The following is a 23,319-nucleotide window of genomic DNA, read 5'->3' as shown; positions in this document are numbered from 1 at the left end:
CTTTAGCTTCCCCACACATTAAGCACTTGGTCGGTCCTACCAAACCAAGCCTTTTCCTCCTCTGGCCCATAAGTATTCTCCCTTTTAGAGCCAGCCATGCAAATTCCCCTCCTTTGGGTAAATAGTGTTTATGACAATTTAATCATTAGTTGTTATGTTGTCTTCCACCATGCCTTCCAAAATCCTATAGTCTAATTTAACCAAGTAGTTCCCATCTTTAGAACCACACCAAATAACTCTATCTTGACCTTTTGTGAGGTAAAACTTTCTCTGATCCAAAACTTGTTTTAAAAGCAATTGTTTTTGTTCTGATAGACCTACGTCTGACAGGTCTTTCTAGCACCAAACTTCACCCAGGTGACTTTGTTTAATCACCAAATAGTCACTGACCTTGTCACCCCAAATCCTACATAGATATGATTTTATATCTGAAAAATCAGCCATTTGTTTTATAATTGGGTAAGCCGCCCAAGAGTCATCCCAAAATTTAGCCGACTTTCCATTACCCATGTGCAATGTAAGATGTTCTATAAGAACTTTCCTGCTACTCACTATGAAGTTCCAAATAGCATATCCCCTGGGGGGTTTTTGATTGTGAAGATTCTATGATTCTCCATTGAGTCCAAATATTTGGCCCTCATAACCTAAACCCATAGTTGATTTGGGCTAGCATAAATGCTCCAAGAGAGTTTAGCTCCCAATGCCTCATTCATGATTTGCCAATTCCTAAGCCCAGTACCACCCTTCACTTTCGAACTGCAAACTTTTTCCTAGGCCAATAAAGGGATTTTATCTTGCTCATTAGCTCCATTCCAGAAAAATTTCCTCATTTTTTGTTTAATCATATTAATGATTTTACTGGGAATTTTTAGGCATGTCATTGAAAATATGGGGATGGCAGAGACAACTGTTTTTAACATCATAATTTTGCCTGTCAAAGTCAACCATTTACTTTTCCAACCCTGCAGTCTGTTGAAGCAGCTTTCTACCAAATTTTTCCATATTGTTGACTTATTGGCACCTCCAAATAGGGGAACACCTATAAATTTGCTTGGTAAAAGTCCCAACTTCATGCCAAGTATGTTGTTGAATTCCCTCTATTTAAGAGGTGGAGCATTGAAGAAATATATCTCAAATTTGAGCCAATTCACTTTTTGACCTGAGACTTGTTCATATCTATCTATCACATGTTTTACTACTCGAGCTTCCCTTGTCAAAGCCTCTCCAACCAGAAAAGTATCATCAATGAATTGCAAGTGAGTCAAAGGATCTACCTCTGCAGCAATCCTTATACCCTTCCAACAACCCACTCTACAATCTTTGGAAATCATATGCCTCAACACCTTTGCCATAATAATGAATAGAAAAGGAGACAGTGGTTCCCCCTATCTTAAACCCTTATTGGATGATAAGAAACCCTAAGGGCTCCCATTGATAAGAACTAAGAACCGAGGGGATTTGATACAACTTTCTATCTAGGCTATCCAAATCGGGTCAAAGCCAAATTTTGCTAAGACTTTTAAGAGGAAGTCTCTATTCACTTCATTGTAGGCTTTCCTTATATCTACTTTTATCATCATACTCTCCTTCTTAGATAAATGGATGGAGTGGATTGCCTCATGTGCCAAAACAATACCTTCATATATCGACCTCCCAAGAGCAAAACAACTCTATTCCGAGGAGATAACTTCTTCCAAAATACATTTTAACCTATTTGCTATCACCTTAGAGATCACTTTGTAGATCACGTTGCACAAAGAGATGGGCTTGAAGTCATAGAAGGGAGATATGTTTTCCTTTTTCGGAATCAGAGATATGAATGTATTGTTAAAATCCTTAAGGACAAAACCACTTGTTCTTGACTCCTCCACAACTTCCCATAGATTATTTGCCAAAATGTCCCTGAAATGTTGAAAAGAAAGAGCTGGGAACCCATCTGGCAACTACAGCCTTTACCTCCTCCAGTGACACAACCCTAAGTAACATTTTGTTATGTTTTTCCTTCACATAGGTAAGTATGATATCCATGATAGAATGCAGATCTCGATCTGCCATAACCTCTCCATTGAAAGGACTCAAGAAGTAGTTCATAGCCTCTCTGTTATTGGATTCCTAGTCTATTAGCAGCTCCCCCTCCATATTTTGTATTGAAATATCTTGTTATAATTTCTACTTACCTTTGTAGAGTTGTGGAAAAAATTTGTATTCCTCTAACCCTCCTTCAGCCACGTTTCATGGGATTTTTGCCTCCAAAAAGTTTCTTCTCTTGCTAAGACTTCAGAGTACACCTTATTTGAGCTACTTCTCTCTCAAGAAGGAAGATTCATCCATGCCTTGTAGAATAATTTGTTTGTGTAGATATTTTAACTCTTCATCTAAGCCCAATTTCTCATTGAAAATATTTTTGAAAGACTCTCTATTCCACCTTTTTAATTGTTCTTTCACAAATTGGATTTTTTTTCAGAACATAAAAGCTTTGTTGCCATGATTTTTTGGGGACTGTTTCCACCATATCTCCACCAATGATCTTATATTGTTATCCCTCAGCCACATACCTTCAAATTTGAAAGGGTATCTATCAAGGGCTTTTTCATCCTGAATTTGGATGCCAATGGGATAATGATCTAAGCCCATGAAGGGTAAAACATCTGCAATACATGTCCATGGGTGAGAAGACCAATCTCCTGCTACAAAAACTTTGTCAATTCTTTCTGCGATTTTTAAGAAGCCACTTCTTCTGTTTGTCCACGTGTATTCCCTAGTTTTGAAAGGAATTTCTATTAATCCCAACTCTGTGATGAAAGAGCTAAAATTTAAGTTACTCTACCTCATCCAACCATTGCCACCTATTTTGTCAGATGGTCTAATCAAAGCATTGAAGTCCCCACCTATAAGGAAAGGTGTTTTTGTATCTTGTTTAAGGCATTCAGAAATATCATTCCACGGCTATTTTTTTAAGGAGGGGCTATTTAGTCCGTAGACATTGATTAAAAACAATTGCAGCTAAAATTGCTTCAACAAAATTTGCACCCATTGCCACCAATTTCCCTGGCTCATACTATTGACTTCCACTAAATACTCATTCCATAAAGTGGCTAAACCACCCGAGGCTCCTTGAGCTTCAACTAAGACACATTTCCATTTTTTAAATCTACTATTAAAGGGATCAAAATCTTCAAACTTAATTTTGGTTTCCTGTAAGAAAACAACATCTGGGAGAAACTGATCAAGGCATCTCTTAATAAGTCTAACCTTGTCAGGGACAATGCAGCCCCTAACATTCCACAAAAGGAACCTCATTGCTTCCAGGAAGAGACCACATCCCTCCCTGATCTAAGTCTGATTTTGCTTTGGCCAGCAACACTACCTGCAATCTCCAGTCTAACTCTGTTGGATTTGGGTCCTCTTTTCCTACTTTCACCTATCTTTACTTTAGCATTTTGAGCCAAAGTCATTTCCAGAGTTCTCCTGTCTGAAACCCCTCCTATAGCAAGAATCCCTATATCATCCTCTCCCTCCGGATTATCAGATAGATTTCCCTCTAAGTCTGACGAAACCAAGTCACCTCCACTATCTTTCACCCCTTCAAAGGATGCATCTAGGTTTCGGATGGGAGAGATTTGAATGTCCTTAAAGACCATTTCCTCCACTATCTGATTAACTATTAGAGGTGGAGAAGAAAGCATGTCATCTTGTAAGTGTCTCCGTTCTTGAGGCACCTCATTATCTTCTCTAAGCATGTCCTCCACCTGAGTCTCTGGGACTATTTTCTCTTCTTCATCTGCTATGTTGACAGCTTGAGTTTCTTGTGAGGACAAGTTGCCTTCATTTTCAAGATGGTTAGCATTTCACTTATGTTTTCCTGTTGGGGTTATATATGGAGCACTTAAACCAGTCAGGGACCCAGTTGTTCACCACTGCACCCTTCACATTACTTTGCATTCGATGATCACTTCCTTGGTTTTCAATTTCTCTAAACAAAGAATATGATTTGTCTGTGATTGCTAGGGAATAAATTGCATTGTCGATGCTTCTGATGCAAATAGATCATCAATAAGCCCTTTCCTATAACAAAAAGAGAATATTGTGTTTAGTTTAGACACATATCCCTTCTTGAATTGTTGAAGGATATTCCAATCCAAGGCTTCCCATTGATGTTCCCAATCCTTGGATTCCAATAGTCTAATTATGTCCTTTGCCAAACCATCATGAACTTTAGACTTTCCTTTGTCTCTGATTTTGCAATCCCTTTTAGTATAAGCAAAGGAATTGCAGTCTGAGCATGATACCATCCTTTCTTCAAGGACCACCTTTTGCTCCCAGATCCCTGAACCAATTTTAATTTATATTGTGTCTGGCAAGTGATGCACCGAATCCAAATCAATGCATATCCGTGAGACCATACTGAAATACGTAGGGTCTATAAATTCCTTAGCTTTTCTGAAAATTCCTAGGTTTTCCCCTATTCTCCTTAGCATTTATGTGTTCTTGTATTCATGAGGCAACCCTGGAAATTTAATCCATAATGGTACCCTATTGATGGTTTATGTGTTTGCGTTGAAATTTGGCTTCCATTTGAGAATATTGAAACCTTTTCCATGCATAAAGAAAGGTCCATTGTCAAGAATCCAATCCCTATCCATACTAGATGGGCTTATAACGAGGAAAAAAACATTTTCTATTATTTTCAGTTCTACACCCTCCCCACAAATAGAATCACACCATGCCTTGATTTTTGATAAAGACAGCCATGAGCCCCCCCATTTCAAGAAGAGAGAGTGTTCATTAAGAAATATGATATTTTCACACCATTCATCATTCGAGATTTCAATATTTAGGACTCTATTATAGATTGAGTTTGGGCATACCGCTAAAAATTCCGCAGCTTCCCTGGAAGGCTTCAGCTTCCAAAATTTATCCTACATCGTCTTGAAAACCACATTCTATCAATTGTTCAGATCCTCGTACCCTCCAAAACTGGCATTTCTGCAAACCCTGTCATTACATTTATTTCCTCACGTTGTCATCCTCCTTTGTTGGATAGTCTCTGGACCCTTCCATGGCCAAGGCTGATTTTTGAGTTCTGGGCGGGTGTCTCTGAAGTAGCCATGATTCCATTTCCTGTTCCTAGGCCATTTTCCATTGAGCCCACCATTGTAGTTGAAACCCTCATGGAGTCTGAAACCATACCACAATTTATCCGCCATCATTTTTTTTAAGTTCATTTTCATATTATGTGAGATTGATTTGATTCAATCTTAGGGTATCTAATAATGACTTTGAAATTAAGATATTTTTAAATTCAAGTTCTAAATTACTTGCTCCTTTTCATGCACCAGAATATTTTTAAGACATGTGCACCACAAAAAACCCAAGTAATTGCAGTTTTAAGGCCCATTCAAGAATCTACATGCTCAAAAAAATTGAAAAGATAATTATACAAGGCTCATTTAACATAATATGGCATACACCATTCATCTAATAGATAACAAGTCATATAGCATAGTTTAATCTGTAGAGTCTCACAGCACATATCATAGAAGTTACTAAATTTGAATATAGCACAAATGTTAACCTATTAAGCTTCAAACAAAATAACCATAAAGGTCATAGCCATAGTCTGATATATTTATCATCCACAAAACATAATTAACATAAAGGCTTCTTCATAGAGCCAAAGCCTAATATTTTTTCTCAAAAGTTTGAACCTATAAAACAATAGAGGAAAGGCCAATAAATAGCCCAACAGTAGGAAAGCACAAGAAAAATCCCAGCAACTTCTCGCTGTCAAGAAAATCCTTGTGTGGCGTCCATGGAGACGCATGCAATCAAAAAGGCAAAAATGGCCTTTTGATGTCATTATGCAAACTTCATTATGGTGATCTTTGCACCTATCAAAACAAGAAAATCATGATGCCAATAGCATTATGGTTTATGAATCATTGAAGGGACAAGCAACAACTTGGAGGAGACCAAAAGTTGAACACAAAATGGGGACCAAGACATGGAACGCGGAGATGCCAAGTTTCACTACCAGCACACAGAGAATGTTTGGGTAGGGAGAACGTACACCAAGGAAAAACCTGCACCACGTGGCAATGCTACTCTTTCTCAATGCAAGGCGACAATGGCAAGATGCTTAATGCAACATCATGACACCATGTGGCACGTGCTAACAAACGGGAGAGCGGGCCGAAGAGAAAAAAGGGAATGCTAAACACTTACCAAAATCTCGCTTGCGCATAAATTTGAAATAATATTAACAAGTACGACTTGCACTAATAAATTCATATTTTCATGAAAATCAAAGCAAACTTACAGAAAGAATCGCTCAAGGTAGAGGAAATGAACAAGCTAATACCCAGAACATGTTGGCACTCACACAGGGAGCTACGAACAAAAAAATACATCAACCACACCAACCAAAAGCACGAAAAACACACTACAGCACTCCAAATCAAAATACCACAAAAATATTCATGTTCAATGAGCTCCAATCTTCTCCTTTGGATGAGAAACAGTCTCAAATTTAGCTAGGTACTATCTCTCAAGCATGAAACTAAAGAACTAGGAGGTAAGCATCCCTCAAAGTAAAAATCCTGACAGCATTTTGACAACACTTCATTATCAAACAAGAATGGATAGCAAAATGAGAGCCCAAAGCTTGAATTTATAACTTTTTGCCAACCAAATTAAAATACAAATGCTCTCCAAATGCGCCCAAACTAAATGACATTACATTTCACCAACATTAGGTGTTGCATTTCATTTCATTTTCTTTACACAAGTTCGCCCAACTCACATTCACCATAAATATCCATTTTTGATAAGTATAAGACACATAAAATAATGTGTAAAGTGGGTGCCCAACTATACTTCCAAAATAAAAATATAACTAAGGCAATATATTTAGAAAATTGTCCATTTGCCTTGAGTTATAATTTTAATCTCTAACACCAAGTTGACCCCTTGAAGTCATAAACAATTTCACCTAGGCCATGGTTAAAAATAAAGTATTACAAAATAATTCCTCTTCCCAAAGTTGAATACTGCCAAAATGAACTGAGGCCAAGGTATTGACTGCATTGCCAGAAATAGACACTGAGTTGAGTTGTCGAACCCTGCTAAAAATAGCATTACCAAAAATAGTTCTTACTATAAATAGCATACTACTAAAAATAGTAAGTATTTTCAAAGTGATTTTCTCCACATTCTGAGCAGCTGTCAAACTTACTAAAAATAGTAAGTCCTAGAAAGGTCTTCAAATTGATTTGTGTGTTATACCATCGCAAAGTTCTCCAAAAACCCAGAAAAAACCCAGAGAACTCATCTGCTTCTACCTCCATTTACCAAAAATAGTAAGTCAGTCAAACTCCATTACTTGCTATGCATGTACCATCATTGTGAAGCTTTCTGAAAACCTAGAAGGAATCTAGAACCCAAATTGACAATCTCCAACATGCAAGCCTTGAAAAATGCAAAAAATATCCTCTCAGAGGTAGGAAACCCTAATTTATGCTTCTGACTAGCCTATAAGTCTCTAGAATAAGCTAATGATCAACTAAACTAATTACTACCGAGAAGGGGACATTACATAGGTATCTTATTGGGAAGACAGCATATATTTTGGATAGACAGCTAGTTCATTGTTACCTATTTTTGCACTTTAGGAAAAAAATAGCCCCACACAGGATCCTTGGTATTATTAGCAAATAACATGAGGGGTTTAAATTGTTAAAAGAGAAGAAGTTTTCTTACAAGGATTTTTTATCTACATTGTCAAAATGATTAATAAGGAAATAATGTTTTTTATTATTTCTTAAAAGGTACTTTAGAATGAAAGAGGGCCAAAATTTAAATAAAATGCCTTTTGTTTAAATGTTCATAAAGTCTTAAGCATTTGAATTCCTTATTTTGAATAACCAAAATATGTAATCACACGTAATGCATGCATTGGAGAAAAAAAAAGATATTTAATACACGTTGCATGCAAAGTAAAAGTTTTGAAGATCATGTTGCAAAGCTTATCCCACGTAGCATGAAGAGGTTAGGGATTGAATAAATAAGTCTGAGTTGTCTTACAAGAAAAAACCCTAGTCTTCTCTAAAAATTGCAAAAAGCCCTAGTTCTTCATTTTTTCAATTCATCCATGGCATCAATAAAGAGTTCAAGAGTAGTTTCACAGATGTTCTACAATAGTCCTAAAATAGGCAAAGATTTTATGGATGTGTTTTGGATGTGAAGAAGAAGTTATGACAGCAAAAGGGCATGTGGGTAACTCCTTTTTGACTCGTAACCAAAATCATGCAAAGATTCATGTTGAAGAAGGAGATCACAAAGCTTCAAGAGTAGTTAGAGTGGCATGAAATAGGAGTTCTCTGTCAAAGTTCACATGGAGGTATGGTCTCAAGATCAACATTCTATATGGAAAAAAGAGTAAAAAGTTCTTTATATCTTTTAGGATCTTTGTGTAATCATGCCAAGGTTTGTTGTTCATGAAATCCTTTTAGTTGTTTAAAATAAGTGCATGATGTGTTCCATAGATGAACTTTCATTCACCTACTTACAAGAGATGTTCATGTCATTCATCATCTGGCTATGGTGAAAATAGAAATGCATCCATGTTTATTGCTTTTGTCTTATCATGATTGTATTAGAAATCATGTTGAAATTTGAAGATCCTTAAAAGCTAAATAGAATATTGCAATAAAGTGGCAACGATGTTCTCTAGAATAACAAGGCATCTAATGATTTGTGTAGACACCTAAAAATGGTTAACGCTTGCGGAATCATACTTTAGCATTTGCGCATTGCCTTATTTTAGGTTTTTGCATTGCATTAACATTTTCTCCTATGTCACACACTTGGTCTTTATCATTTGCGAGCATCGAGTCCTTTTGCACTTGTGTTCTGCATCCTGCGCCTGTGTTATGCATCCTGCACCTGTGTATCATAACCTATGCTTGTGTATCCCTACACAAGCATAGAAGACCCTACACAAGCGCAGGATTCGCCCTACACAAGCGCAGGAGTCCCTTTCTGCATCCCTTGTGGGCCCCGCAATGTCCCGCAAGCAAGTCAAATTCATAAAATTGAAAACATGGGTTTTTGAGATACATACCGTTGCTCCCACATCGTCCGATCATCTGAATGTGCATACACGTTCTCTAAGGTGATTTTCCCTTGGAATGTTCGCCATCTTTCTGCAAGTGTCCTTTTCCAGAGCAACAAATCCTCTTCTTGGGCTAGTGCAAATGAGAAAATTTCATTCTCTTTGCCTCATTTATAGATCCTTGTCAGTGCATAGATGGACGTGCACTCTCTCCATCTCATGTTGGTCACGGTCTTTTGTGTCTTATTTTGTTTGTCTTTCGTGCATCCGATCTCTGATTGTCAGTCTATTTGCTCCTATCATATTTTATCATTTTTATCGATCACTTGGCCTCTTTTCTAGATTTTTCCGGCCAATTCCTCAAGGGGGCATGCATATGTCATTGTCATTGTCTGGGAAATTTTCATTATTATTCTTTGAAAAAACGCTTAAAATCGCATTGTCTCAAAGAGGGGCAAAATGTAGACACCTAAAAATGGTTAACGCTTGCGGAATCGTACTTTAACATTTGTGCATTGCCTTATTTTAGGTTTTTGCATTGCATTAACATTTTCTCCTATGTCACGCACTTGGTCTTTATCATTTGCAAGCATCGAGTCCTCCTTCTACATTCTTCATTTATCTCGCTCTCGAATTTGATCTTGTCGACAATAATCTTCAGTCATGATTTTGGTCAATCTTATCTTGTCTCATCTATGTGTGTATTCATTTGTCATCATTTTGGACATCGTCAATCCTAATTAGGGTTTTGTCCTTTTACCAATCTTGTCATCATGTGATCAATTTGTCATTGATCGTTGTCGTTATCAATCTTGTCACCATGCGATCGATTTGTCATTAATCGTTGTCATTTTTCAATCTTGTCATCATGCAATCGATTTGTCATTGATTCTTGTCTTTTGATTGATTCGTCATCAATCTTGTCGTTTTGCAATCTATTTTGTCATCGATCCTTGTCTTCTTGTCATTTTTGTCATTTTTGCGATCGATTTGTCATCGATCGTCGTCCTTCTCAATCGTGTCAATTTGGATCAATTTGTCATTGTTCCTCGTCAATTGGCGCATTTATCAATCAAATCATTTATCAAATTGGTCCTTTGTTAATCAGAGTCATGATCGAGTCAATTATCTTTCATCAAGACCTAATTGTCATCCTTGCATTGCTAATTCATCTTCTAGGGTTTCGTGATTTAATCATTTAACCTTGTTTGTCATTTCTCCCTTTAGGATTAATAAATTATTTATTTATACTAAGTCTTCTCATCGCAATTAAATGTTCATTTAATTGGCTAATTATTCCACTTTTTGTGAATTAATTAATAAATGACAAATTATTAATTAATTCACCTAATTTATCTTAATTCCTAATTTTCCTCATTTTCTAATTTTCGAATTCCTATTTTCTATTTTTCCAATTTTCCTAATTCCTGATTTCAATTCTCTCCTATTTTTCTCCTAATTTCATGGGAATGACATTTCAATTTGTCATAATTTGTCATAATTGACAATCAATCAATTTTTGACATAGAAATTTGTCATAATTTTGTCATAATTATCAATCAATCAAATTTTGCATAGAAAGTGCATAATTTGTCATAATTTGTCATATTGATTTGCAATTTCCATTTGAATTGAATCATGCTAATTTGATCATTTCTCCAATTTATCTATAAATTGGATGAATTTCTTCAATCTCGATCTAATAATCACATTATCGAACTAATCATTTTGTCGAAACAATCACGCTTCGAGTATTCTTGAGCAATCATCTTGTCTACTTGCTTTCATATCATGATCATGCACTTGTAGGTGAGATCCACAACAAAGCTATTTGAAGGAGAAAGAAGGACAATGGAGCCGCATGAAGGAGACATTTGAATCTGCATCTGGTTGGCTTAGTTTTTAGTTTTGAATGTTTTGCTTTCATGTCTCTATTGAGTGTAAATAGGATTGATCATTACAATGAGCTTTCATGATTGAGCTATAACTAATGTTGAATTGCTTTGATGATTTCTGATTTCCTAGCTACAATTTGTAACAAGGAAGATGAGATAAAGAAATATGCATTCACTCTAGGGGATAATGAAGTGCCAAAGGGAAATAACATGATAAAGACATTAAATGGGAGTAGCAAGGTTTGTTATGAATGCATATACAAAAGACTATAGAAACCATTGTCACAAGGTAGAAAGACATTTTACAACTAATAGAGCATTCATGAGCATTGAAAGAACTAAAAAATAAGTCCAAAGGGTAAGAGATGAAAGTATTGTTAAAATACAAAGTCATGAGCTTTAATAGTGTAAAAGATTCCATCCATCAAAGATGACAGTAGCAAAGGAAAAATAGATAGCCCCTACACAAAGATCAAGATTGTTCTCGTGGTTCAAGTACACTTGAGAGGTCATTGGAGGTCTCATGAGATAGAGAACAAAGGTCATTTTTTTATAGTAAATCATATGATCAAACTTTGAAAAGAATAATCATATAAGAAAATACAGTCATCACAATCCCTGTAAAAGAGAATCCATGAAAATGGCAGTGAGCAACCTACATAGCAGATTTAATAAATAGTTTGACAGAGAAGAGGTATAGGAACATTCTATAGCTAATGGCTACAAATCTGAGATAAGGTTTTAGTCATATTCACAGCATAGAAAGCAAATAATATATGACACTCATAGATAGTGGATGGAGCACGCTACAAAGTTGAAAAAAACCCTATTGCCAATCTGAAAAGGGGTGCATATCTCATTCAATACTCAAGCACTTGATTATACAAGGCCAAGGAATGTATGGAAATACAAACAAGGATGCTCCCAAGTATGGATAATGACAAAATAATTGAAAGCACAACCACCATGGTATCAAATTCAAGGAGCACATACAAGGAACTCAAAACTCAGCACAATGAGAAGTGATCATTGTAAAGATATGATAGTTCATTATTGGTAGTCATTGAGAAAACACAATCCTTTGAAGGCATTGTCATAAAAGAAAGAATAAAACAAGATTCAAAAGGTAGTGGTTACCTACTGGACACACAATAGCCAATCTTATAGCCCTATCATAGTAGCCATTGACATACAAAAGACAGTCATCATTATGTGCATTGATCACATGGAAAGACTATCAAAAGGTTCAGTCAAAACGTGCTTCATCACAATCACATTCAAAGCACAGAGGGAGTTGTTTTCAAATTAAACATAAGACAATAAATCATGTTGAGAGCATCAAGACACTTAGAGGTAAAAATATCATCACCAAAAAGACAAAGAATGAGGATAGACAACCTTTCCTTCATAAATGATAGTGATCATATAGTCTCCAATAAAGAGATCTTAGGAGACACCATTAGTAGTCACACAAAGAGAAGTCACAAGTATTGGTTGAAGGTTGAGTTGGCAAATATATGAATGCTTTTGTGATACTTAATGGCAATAAGTAAAAATTTGCAGTTAAAAGATAGTATGTGACAATCTTCATAAAGCCTTGATTGCAGGCCAAGATACAGAGACATGACCCATAAAGTAATAGGAGTATTCAATGACAATGAACAAATAAAGACTTTGAAAATACCAAATGATTAGATGGCATGAGATCAAACCATATAAGAGAGATGACTCAAACCTCAAAGCAATGGGCATCGGTCAAATAGTAATTAACAGCATTCATCAAGCATTAAGGGAAAATATTTGAAAATTCCTAGATTTAATAGTGCATGAACAAAACCCTCATTCAAATGAAAAAGTCTCAGACTAATCACAAAGCATAGAGAGATCTTAGTCACTATAGGTGATTTTGTTACTGATAAAATATAGAGTTAGAATAGTTCTTGATGGTGATTGTAGATAGGAAATGTGGAAATCATCAAAGCAAATAACAAATTAAGCTAGCTCAATCATGAAAATTAAAATGCAGTGACAAATCCTAATTACATTCAATGAAAACATGAAGACAAGACATTCAAAATGAAATCTAAGCAAACCAAATGCAGATGTCTCCTTCATGTGGCTCCATGTCCTTCTTTCTCCTTCAAATTGCTTTGTTTTGTGGATCTCACCTTCAAGTGCATAAGCCTAATGTGAAAGCAAGATTGACAAGATGAGATGACAGCATAAGGGTACTAGAAGCGTGATTGATTCGGCCTTTTGATTGAAGAAATTCATCCAATTTATAGATAAATCCGAGAAAAGACAAGATTAGCATGAAGAGATTTGAAAGGAAATTTCAAATCAAGAATGACAAATATGACTAATTATGACAAACTGACACTTTCTATGCGAAATTGATTGATTGATAATTATGACAAATTATGACAAATTGCTATGTCAAAATTGATTGATTGACAATTATGACAAATTGCTATGTCACTCCCATAAAATTAGGAGAATTAGATATTAGGAAATTAGAAAATTGATGAAAATTAGAAAATTAGGAATTAGGAGAAATTAATAAATTAAGTTAGAAATGATGACTTGGAAATTAGGAAATTGATGAAAATTAGGTAAATTAATTAATGATTTCTCATTCATTAATTAATTTACAAAAAGAGGAAGAATTAATTAGCCAATTAAATAAACATTTAATTGTGACAAGAAGACTTAGGATAAATAAATCATTTAACCTAGAGGGAGAAATGACAAACAAGGTTAAATGAATAAATCATGAAACCCTAGAAGATGAATTAGAAATGCAAAGACGACAATTAGGTCTTGATGTAAGATCAATTTGATGTAAATTCAATCATGATTTTGAATTGATAAATGATTTGATTGATAAATGTACCAATTGACGAGGAACAATGACAAATTGATCCAAATTGACATGATTGAGAAAGACGACGATCGATGACAAATCGATCAGAAAATGACAAGATTGACAAGAGGACAAGGATCGATGTCGAATCGATCGCAAGATGACAAGATTGATGACAAATGAACACGCACATTGATACGATAGGATAAGATTGACCAAAATCATGACTGAAGGTTGTTATCGACAAGACCAAATTCAAAAGCGAGACAAATGAAGAATGCAGAAGAAGGACTCGATGCTCGCAAATGATAAAGACCAAGTACGCAACATAGAAGAAATGTTAATGCGATGCAAAAACCTAAAATAAGGCAATGCGCCAATGTTAAAATACGACTCCACAAGTGTTGACTAGTTTTAGACGTCTACATTTTGCCCCTCTTTGAGACAATGCGATATTAAGTGTTGTTTCAAAGAACAATAATGAAAATGCCCCAGATAATGACAATGACATATGCATGCCCCCTCGAGGAATTGGTCGGAAACATCCAGAAAAGAGGCCAATTGATAGATAAGAATGATAGAACATGATAGGAGCAAACGGACTACCAAGACTGACGAAAGAAATGTTAGTGAGAAGAAATGAGACAAAGGAGAGTTAGAGAGGAAGAAAAATTTGCTTTCACTAATGCACTTTGTAGGTGAGAACCTTTATTTAATATGGCAAAATGGATGCGACGCAACATGGCAATGAAGGCCAGAGCGATAATGCAATCCCTTTGTGTAAGATAGACACATTTCACATAAAGAATGAGTGAATCATCCAAGGGTTCATACATCAAGGGTCGAGGTATGTGCGGCGTTCACAGAGCGAACCTACTTATCACAGACACCCAATGATATAGTTGCCCCAATTTGTGACAAACATTCCACAAATAGAAAACACAACAAAAAAACAAAAGGGACCATGAACCATCCTAGTTACTCTAAATCACTCAGTGACATCATCGAGCAACATAGGAACATGATCGAAGATAAATCAATAAATGATAAGACTCGCTAATTCCAACAAGTCAAACAAACATCTTGATCTTCATTGTCAAAAGTTGAAAGTGTTGATAGGACGATCATGTTGTTTGGTTTCAGGGAATGTGGTATCCCATCTAGGACAGGACACAATCTGGTTTCGAGTATACCACACCCTATATAAGACCCATGATAGTAGTGACAAGGACAAATGATATTGATGCTGACATTCGATTGATATGACAATTGTGATCAGTTTGAATGTCTGGTTTGATTGAAAATTTCATCTATTTATGCATGATTTCATTAAAGCACAATGTGTGATTGCGTGTCATTGGAGGTATGCTTAGCGATCTGTCTATGCACAAAGGGGATATTGTTTTGTTTTGCTGTTCGAGTTTTTACAATTTTTTTGTGTTCATTTTTTTCAGGATTTTATTTGACTTTTTAGGGATTATTTCAGGACATTTTTTTTATTTTTAGGGATTATTTCAGGACATTTTTTGATGTTTAGGATTTTTTTCAGGACATTTTTCAATTTTTTATGTTTTTTTTCAGGACATTATTTGATTTTTTTGGGAGTTTTTCAGGACATTATTTGATTTTTATGGATTTTTTCAAGACATTATTTGATTTTTTTGGATTTTTATGATTTTTCCCCCAGTGTCTAGCAAGGAAAGGAATATGACAGGTGAATAAATAGGCTTTCTAAAATGATGGTGGATAGAGGGAAGACAAAGGCCTTTTATTATGGAGACAATACGGATGCAATTTTCAAGGGCTATTGCGTGATGGGACAAGAGACTTGATATGACAATGTAAAGCAGTGACATGGCATGAGGGACATGTCAAGAGGTTTTTGAAACCATGTTTAAATTTTGCGTCCTTGTGTCAGATCAAGATCAAGGAATGAAAAAGAGTGTATGGATAGTGATAAGATATGGATAGGATAAGCAAGACCAAGAATGGATAAGGGACATGGACTGAAGGTCGGGGTAGGCTAAGGGATAGTGGCAGAAAGTTGCAATAAGCTAGGGAATATGGATGAAAGGTTATAATAAGCAAATGGACAAAGACCAAAAACTATGATGGACTAAAAGATGCAAACAAGATGCATGATGCTCATGAAGATCGATAGCCTTGTCAAGATCAAAGGTGGAAAGAGGAAATGGACCTGAGGGAAAATAGGATAATGGAGGAGTATGACATGCTATGATAGGATAATGAAGGGCAATAGGATATGAAGGAGGAAACCTGCCCCCAAGTACGGTATGCAAGAAGTTCATAGATTACGCATGACGCTTGTTTGCTAGGTTTTCATCACGGTACTTTCCCAAGGCGCCTCTTTGCCAGGTTTTCACCAGTGGACGAATTATTTTTGCTTTACTTTTTTTTTCTTTCTTTTGTCTTTTTTTTTCTTTTTTTTTCTCACTTTTTTTCTTTTTGTATTTTGACTTTTTCAATAGAAGATGGACACATGATAGGGGATGGAAGAAGGACTCAAGTGTCTTTTTGTTTGGATAGTAGCCGTGAAAAAAAAAAAATGGACCATGACCTTTAAAAGTATGCTCAAAGACGTTGGTAGAATAAGGACATGGAAAAAGAGATGAAACTAAGGCGAGGATTTATGCAAAGGATTGGATCAAAGGGATCGAAGGATGGAAAATATGCATTGGATAATGGATAGGGTATTGGAAGAACTAGGCTTGAGTGGATGGAAATGAAGGCAAGATCAACATTGGCACACACCTTGAGGGGTGTTGGACTGATGGAGGAAAAATGGATCTCAAATTGTGAGATTTGGATGGAGGAATAGCTTGGGATTTTGGGACATAAGGGCCCAAAATGGATGAAGAAGGTGATGGAGGAACAAATTTGAGAGGGTTGTATGGAGGAATAGCAACCTTGGATGCCAAGTTGGATGTTTCTTTAGGATTTTGTGCTTCAAGGATTTGCTTAGGGATCCACATGGTTTTTGATTTTTCATGCTTATGTGGTTCCTTGGAGTTCATTGCTTGCACAAGGGATTTAGGAACCCATATATATTTTGACTTTGCTTTATTTTGCTCAGTGGGCCTTTGTGGCCTTTTGTGTATTTCTTTTTCTTTATAGATCATATTGTTCTTTGTTTTGACATGTCGATTATATTGGACATGTTGATCCTTGAATACATGTGGATTTTTAGACTTATGACTTTTATACTTGGCATCCAAATTGCTTGGAGGGGGAAAGGAATGCATGGATGGATATGAATGAAATGGAGTTCTTTTGGATGCATGAAATTTACTCAAGGATGTGTGCCTTTGCTGACCTTGCATAGAGGATGAAGGGATATAAGGACCTACGATGGATGGAAGGTATGATGTGGAAGGTGTATGTTTTGATTTTGATGGAGGGATACCAACATCTTGAGAGTGAGTTGTGTAGACATGACCCTGAAGATCTTCTTTGACATGAAGGGATTCTTGCTTATGGAGATCTACTCCTTTGCCTTTATGAATATCTTGACTTGTAGGATACTCTTTTCTTTGGGAAGAAGACGCGAGTCCATTATGAAGTGGATATGATATGAGAGAAATAATGAGATCTTTAAGTGGAACGGATTGCACCAAAGAGGATGAACCCATTATGCATGTCGAGGGTTCGTGAACATCTTGCACTGACATGTTAGAATCATGAGGGGGATTAGGATCATAAGGGGGACAAGGATTGTGTAGTGGACATGGTTCAATGATAGGCTCTTCAAGAGATGGAATGGGAGAAATAATGGGATCATCAAAAGAAATGGGATCTTGGAGTGTGTATGGAGCATTAAGACAAGGAGATGAAGGAACAAGTGGATCTTGTGAAGGATTTAAAGGAATAATTTGATCTTGACAAGGAGGAAGATCATTGGAATCCTCTTTAAAGGTGCTTTTCTCTTAACTTTTAATGGGATCATCAGAAAGGATGGAAGGGATATCTTGATCTTTCTTAGGAAGTGGAATGCCAATGGGATTTGAAAGGACATTGTGTTCTTGGATAGAATTGATAGGAATAAGTGAATCATTGCGAGTGTCTGGGGAAATGGGATCTTGGTCAACAATTGGATGGGATGATAAGGTTTTAGGATCTTGACCTTGATCTATTTCAAGACACGTTTCTTCATGCTCTAAATTATCCTCTTGATATGGGGTTGGACTTTGAATATGCATGGGGGATTCTGACAAGGAATCAATGTTTTGGCATGAAGGAAATGCGCTTTGAACATTTGTGATGGATTCTGGCAAGGAATCAATGCTTGAATATGAGGAAGAAGGACTTCGAATGGGGTCCTCTAAAACAGGTAATGGCAATAAAGTGCATGGTGGCATTGGGTCTTGTATTTCTGAAACATGAAAAGGATGTGCATCATGAATTGGATTATCTTGGCAATCAATTATGGATAGCTCTTGGATAATTGCATCCTTGGGTGTATTATTTGATGAGGACAATATGGAAGGTACTTGTGAAACTTCTAGAGGTGTAGGGATAGATTCCACTAGAGAGTCAATTTGTTTGTGGGGAGATGAGGCATTGCTAGACATAAGTGTATTATCTTGATCTTCCTCACAGAACTCACTTGGTAATTTCCTTAAGAGCATTGCAATAAAGCCACCTTTCTTTCGAGGTTTTGACATGGTTGTATCTGGAATTTGAACTTGTTTGGCAATGAGTTGGTTCTGGTCTGATGTCATGTTTTGATATTGGACTTGGTTCAATTGTTCCAACATGTTTGAAACTTGGCTTGGTGTGTGCTGCAACCTTTGTTTTTGAATGTTTGGTTGTGGTTGTTGACATTGATATGTTGATTGAACTTGTTGATATTCCACCATTGGTTGAACTATTTGTTGACATTGTATAGTTGGTTGGACATATTGTTGAAATTGGACCATTGGTTGTGTTGGTTGTATATGTTGGACCATTGGTTGTGTCTGTTGGAAATGTTCAAACTGTTGAACAATTGGTTGTGATGGTTGAAAATCTGATTGATAGTAAACACCTTCTTGTTCTTGTTGTGGAGGCACATAATGTTGAAATTGATGTTGTCTCTTTTCTTGAAATTGTTTCATCATCTCTATTTGTGAGAGGAGAGTTGGTATGTCTGATCGTTCAAGAAGAGATCTTACATCAATTGGCTCAATCTTTGGATTTCAACCTGGAAATTTTTGAAACATTTTGGACATTTGTGATCTATTCTTCTCAATGTTTTTCACTCTTTGTTCCAAAATCTCATTTTCTTGAGCTAGTTTCTCCTCTAGTTTTTGTATTTGGACATTTGCATCATCATGATAAGTTTGATCCAAGTTCTGAGACATGTACAGATTGGATTGACATGATTGATTGCTCAACTATGATGACATGGCTTTGTAAGAAGGTTGAGATCTCATTTCAACAAACATGTTACTATGCAATGCAACTAATGGGATTGACAAATGCAACTTAAAAGGATGACAATGCAACTTAATGTTTTTGTTGTTTTTCAAGATTTTGACAAACTCATCAATGCAATTCTAAAAATGAGACCCTTAGGAAATTGAAATGATGTCTAGACCTCAAAGGACAAAAGGACCAAGTGACAATAGGACAAATTGACAATGTCTCACCTATATGCTTGGATGCTAAGCTAGGTTTGACCAAATGACATTGATGACAAAGAGACAAAAGTTTGACAAGGTCTAGAGTTCCTAACAATAACTTAGGGTTTATCAAAGATTTGCATTACTCAAGTATGACAAAACCTAGTTTGGACACTATATGCAAAGGGACAATTACTATGCAAATGACCCTAATATGATATGATAATGACCTAAGCTTAATGAAGAGACCTAGGGTATGCAAATGTCACCTAATGTTATGAGGACAAGGATGCAAATGCAAATGTATGACAATGTCAACCTAAGACAAAACCTAAGGTTGAATTATGAAATGGTGTTACTCTAATGCAAGAGGACACATGCAAATGGATGACCCTTATTGATATGCAAAGGAGTATGACCTAGGTGAAACCTAACCTTGGTAGTTGACAATGAATTTGCAAAATGCAAACCTAGGATGAACCTAAGTCTAAGTGACATGAATATTGAGACAAGATTTTGAAAAATGTTTGACAACAATGTTTGAAGGTGTTTTGAACTTTGTTGAATGAAATACTCTTGTGTTTAACCTTGTTTTGAATCAATTTGTCTTGTTTTTGAAATGAGACACAACTCAACTTTTGAAAAGCAAAGAAGACAAGATATTTCAACTTAGACTCAAAACAATCATGCTCATTCACACATTTCTTATGGTAGGTAAGGACAGTAGGTACTTGAGAGGTAGACTCGTTATGAGATTCAAGGAGAATACATAGATGCTTGACCCCACGGGCTCCCCTCCACGACACTCACTTCTCAAGGCAGCCAAGCATCAGTCCCCATGGAAATCTCCCCATGGTGAACTTCGTATCTCTTCCAAGTATCCGAACTCGTCCTTCTCAAGCAACTAGAAGGATTTTTGGCCTCTAACTACAAGGTGTTTAGTAAGGATTTATGTTAAGCGTTACTCCTTGGTGTCACGCAAGCGTGATTGAGACATAAGTCCACCAAGATACCAAACAAATGTAGTCGTGCAAGCACGATTTAGACCATGAGGTCCTACTTAGATGCTGATATGAGAAAGAGTCCAAGGGTCATCACTTCCCAAGTAACTACAATTCCCACGTAACCCTTCCTTCAAAGCTTTCGCTCATCAGGTATTTATTTATAGTGAGTTAGAATGCCAAGGTACTCTAGTTGTACTCACTTTGGGTCGTTCCCTTCTCATGATTGTCACTTGCTTGCAAAAGAAAGCAAATTGTCAGGAAGGCAGGCCCTCTAAAGGTAACAAACAATCCGAGCCATGAGAATGGTATCGAAGATCTGGATTTTTTATCACCCTAAGAAGGATGAGAGCATACTCTCCTACTCCAATGTCAAACTTGACAATCAAAGAAAACACACATTCATTCCATCCTACTTAGCAATCATACTAGGTGCCTAATTATGAATCACAAACACAAAAGTTCGGTTGAAATACAAGGCAACCTGCAAAATCACCAAGTTAGAAGTTTGATTTGTTTGGTCTTTGACTAGCGAACCTGCATAAAATTTGTTAGTAGTTTCATTTTTGTCTTTGCCATGTGTAATGCCAAGGTGCTGCACAGAGAATCAGTACCAAAGAAATACCAAAATGTAGAAACAGAATGCAAAACAAAGTAATTTGCAAGTAAAAACACTGATTTTTACCTCTGTTTCTAGCCTTACACAGGTGCAGAATGCAGTAACACAGGCGCAGAATGCATTGACACAAGCATAGATCCCTTTGACACAGGCGCAGAATGTAGTAACACAGGCACAGATCCCTTGACACAGGTGCAGAACTCTCCTACACAGGCGCAGAAGTGCCCAGAAAGCCCTGAATTACCCTGTTTCTTGGGTTTTTCACCTACAAATCAACTCAAAAGCACTCAAAAGCATGGTTAGGGGGTTAGTTCAAGTCGGGTTCACCAATTAATGTAGATAGGAAATGTGGAAATCATCAAAGCAAATAACAAATTAAGCTAGCTCAATCACAAAAACTAAAATGTAGTGACAAATCCTAATTACATTCAATGAAAACATGAAGACAAGACATTCAAAATGAAATCTAAGCAAACCAAATGTAGATGTCTCCTTCATGTGGCTCCATTTTCCTTCTTTCTCCTTCAAATTGCTTTGTTTTGTGGATCCCACCTTCAAGTGCATAAGCCTAATGTGAAAGCAAGATTGACAAGATGAGACGACAGCATAAGGGTACTAGAAGCGTGATTGATTTGGCCTTTTGATTGAAGAAATTCATCCAATTTATAGATAAATCGGAGAAAAGACAAGATTAGCATGAAGAGATTTGAAAGGAAATTTCAAATCAAGAATGAAAAATATGACAAATTATGACAAATTGACACTTTCTATGCGAAATTGATTGATTGATAATTATGACAAATTATGACAAACTGCTATGTCAAAATTGATTGATTGACAATTATGACAAATTGCTATGTCATTCCCATGAAATTAGGAGAATTAGAAATTAGGAAATTAGAAAATTGATGAAAATTAGAAAATTAGGAATTAGGAGAAATTAATAAATTAAATTAGAAATGATGACTTGGAAATTAGGAAATTGATGAAAATTAGGTAAATTAATTAATGATTTCTCATTCATTAATTAATTTACAAAAAGAGGAAGAATGAATTAGCCAATTAAATAAACATTTAATTGTGACAAGAAGACTTAGGATAAATAAATCATTTAACCTAGAGGGAGAAATGACAAACAAGGTTAAATGAATAAATCATGAAACCCTAGAAGATGAATTAGAAATGCAAGGATGACAATTAGGTCTTGATGTACTATCAATTTAATGTTGATTTGATCATGATTTTGAATTAATAAATGATTTGATTGATAAATGCGCCAATTGATGAGGAACAATGACAAATTGATCCAAATTGACATGATTGAGAAAGACGACGATCGATGACAAATCGATCGTAAAATGACAAGATTGACAAGAGGACAAGGATCGATGTCGAATCGATCGCAAGATGACAAGATTGGTGACAAATGAACATGCACATTGATACGATAGGATAAGATTGACCAAAATCATGACTAAAGGTTGTTATCGACAAGACCAAATTAGAAAGTGAGACAAATGAAGAATGCAGAAGAAGGACTCGATGCTCGCAAATGATAAAGATCAAGTACGCAACATAGAAGAAATGTTAATGCGACGCAAAAACCTAAAATAAGACAATGCGCCAATGTCAAAATACGAATCCGCAAGTGTTGACCAGTTTTAGACGTCTACAGTGATAACACTCCCAACCTATAGAACAATGAACCCAATATGAAGTAAATAGCTATCTTATGATGACTAAAAAAGGCATCAAATTGATTTTAAGTAGTCCTGTTAAGAATATAAAGGGATAAGGGCTTAGTAATGAAAAAAGAAATCAATGGGGAAATCTATTATGAGGAAGTCGTGAAGAAATTATTGTGCCTAATAAAGGCTAACTTTTGTTTTGAAATTAGACTACAAAACTTTCTACTCATGCATCACCTCAAGAATTAGTCTTAATGAAAAAGGGTGGAACCTTAAGTTCATTATCAGATTGAGACGAGTTTGAGAGAACATAGAGCAGTTCATGAGCAGTTGAGGACCACACATGGGCTAATTATAAATTGAGGCAACTCTTATAGTAGTCTATAGTTAGTTTGCATCAATTTTAAGACTTCTTTTGCATACTACTCAATCAATTTCGACCCAATAAGAATCACATTGCATGCATTGTTTGGACCTAAAAATAGGGATTTGAAGATAAATGCAGCATTTTCAGTTTAAG

The sequence above is a fragment of the Cryptomeria japonica genome, chromosome 6 (assembly GCF_030272615.1).
Source record: "Cryptomeria japonica chromosome 6, Sugi_1.0, whole genome shotgun sequence".
Taxonomy (NCBI): Eukaryota; Viridiplantae; Streptophyta; class Pinopsida; order Cupressales; family Cupressaceae; genus Cryptomeria; species Cryptomeria japonica.
This window is presented reverse-complemented; position numbering follows the sequence as displayed.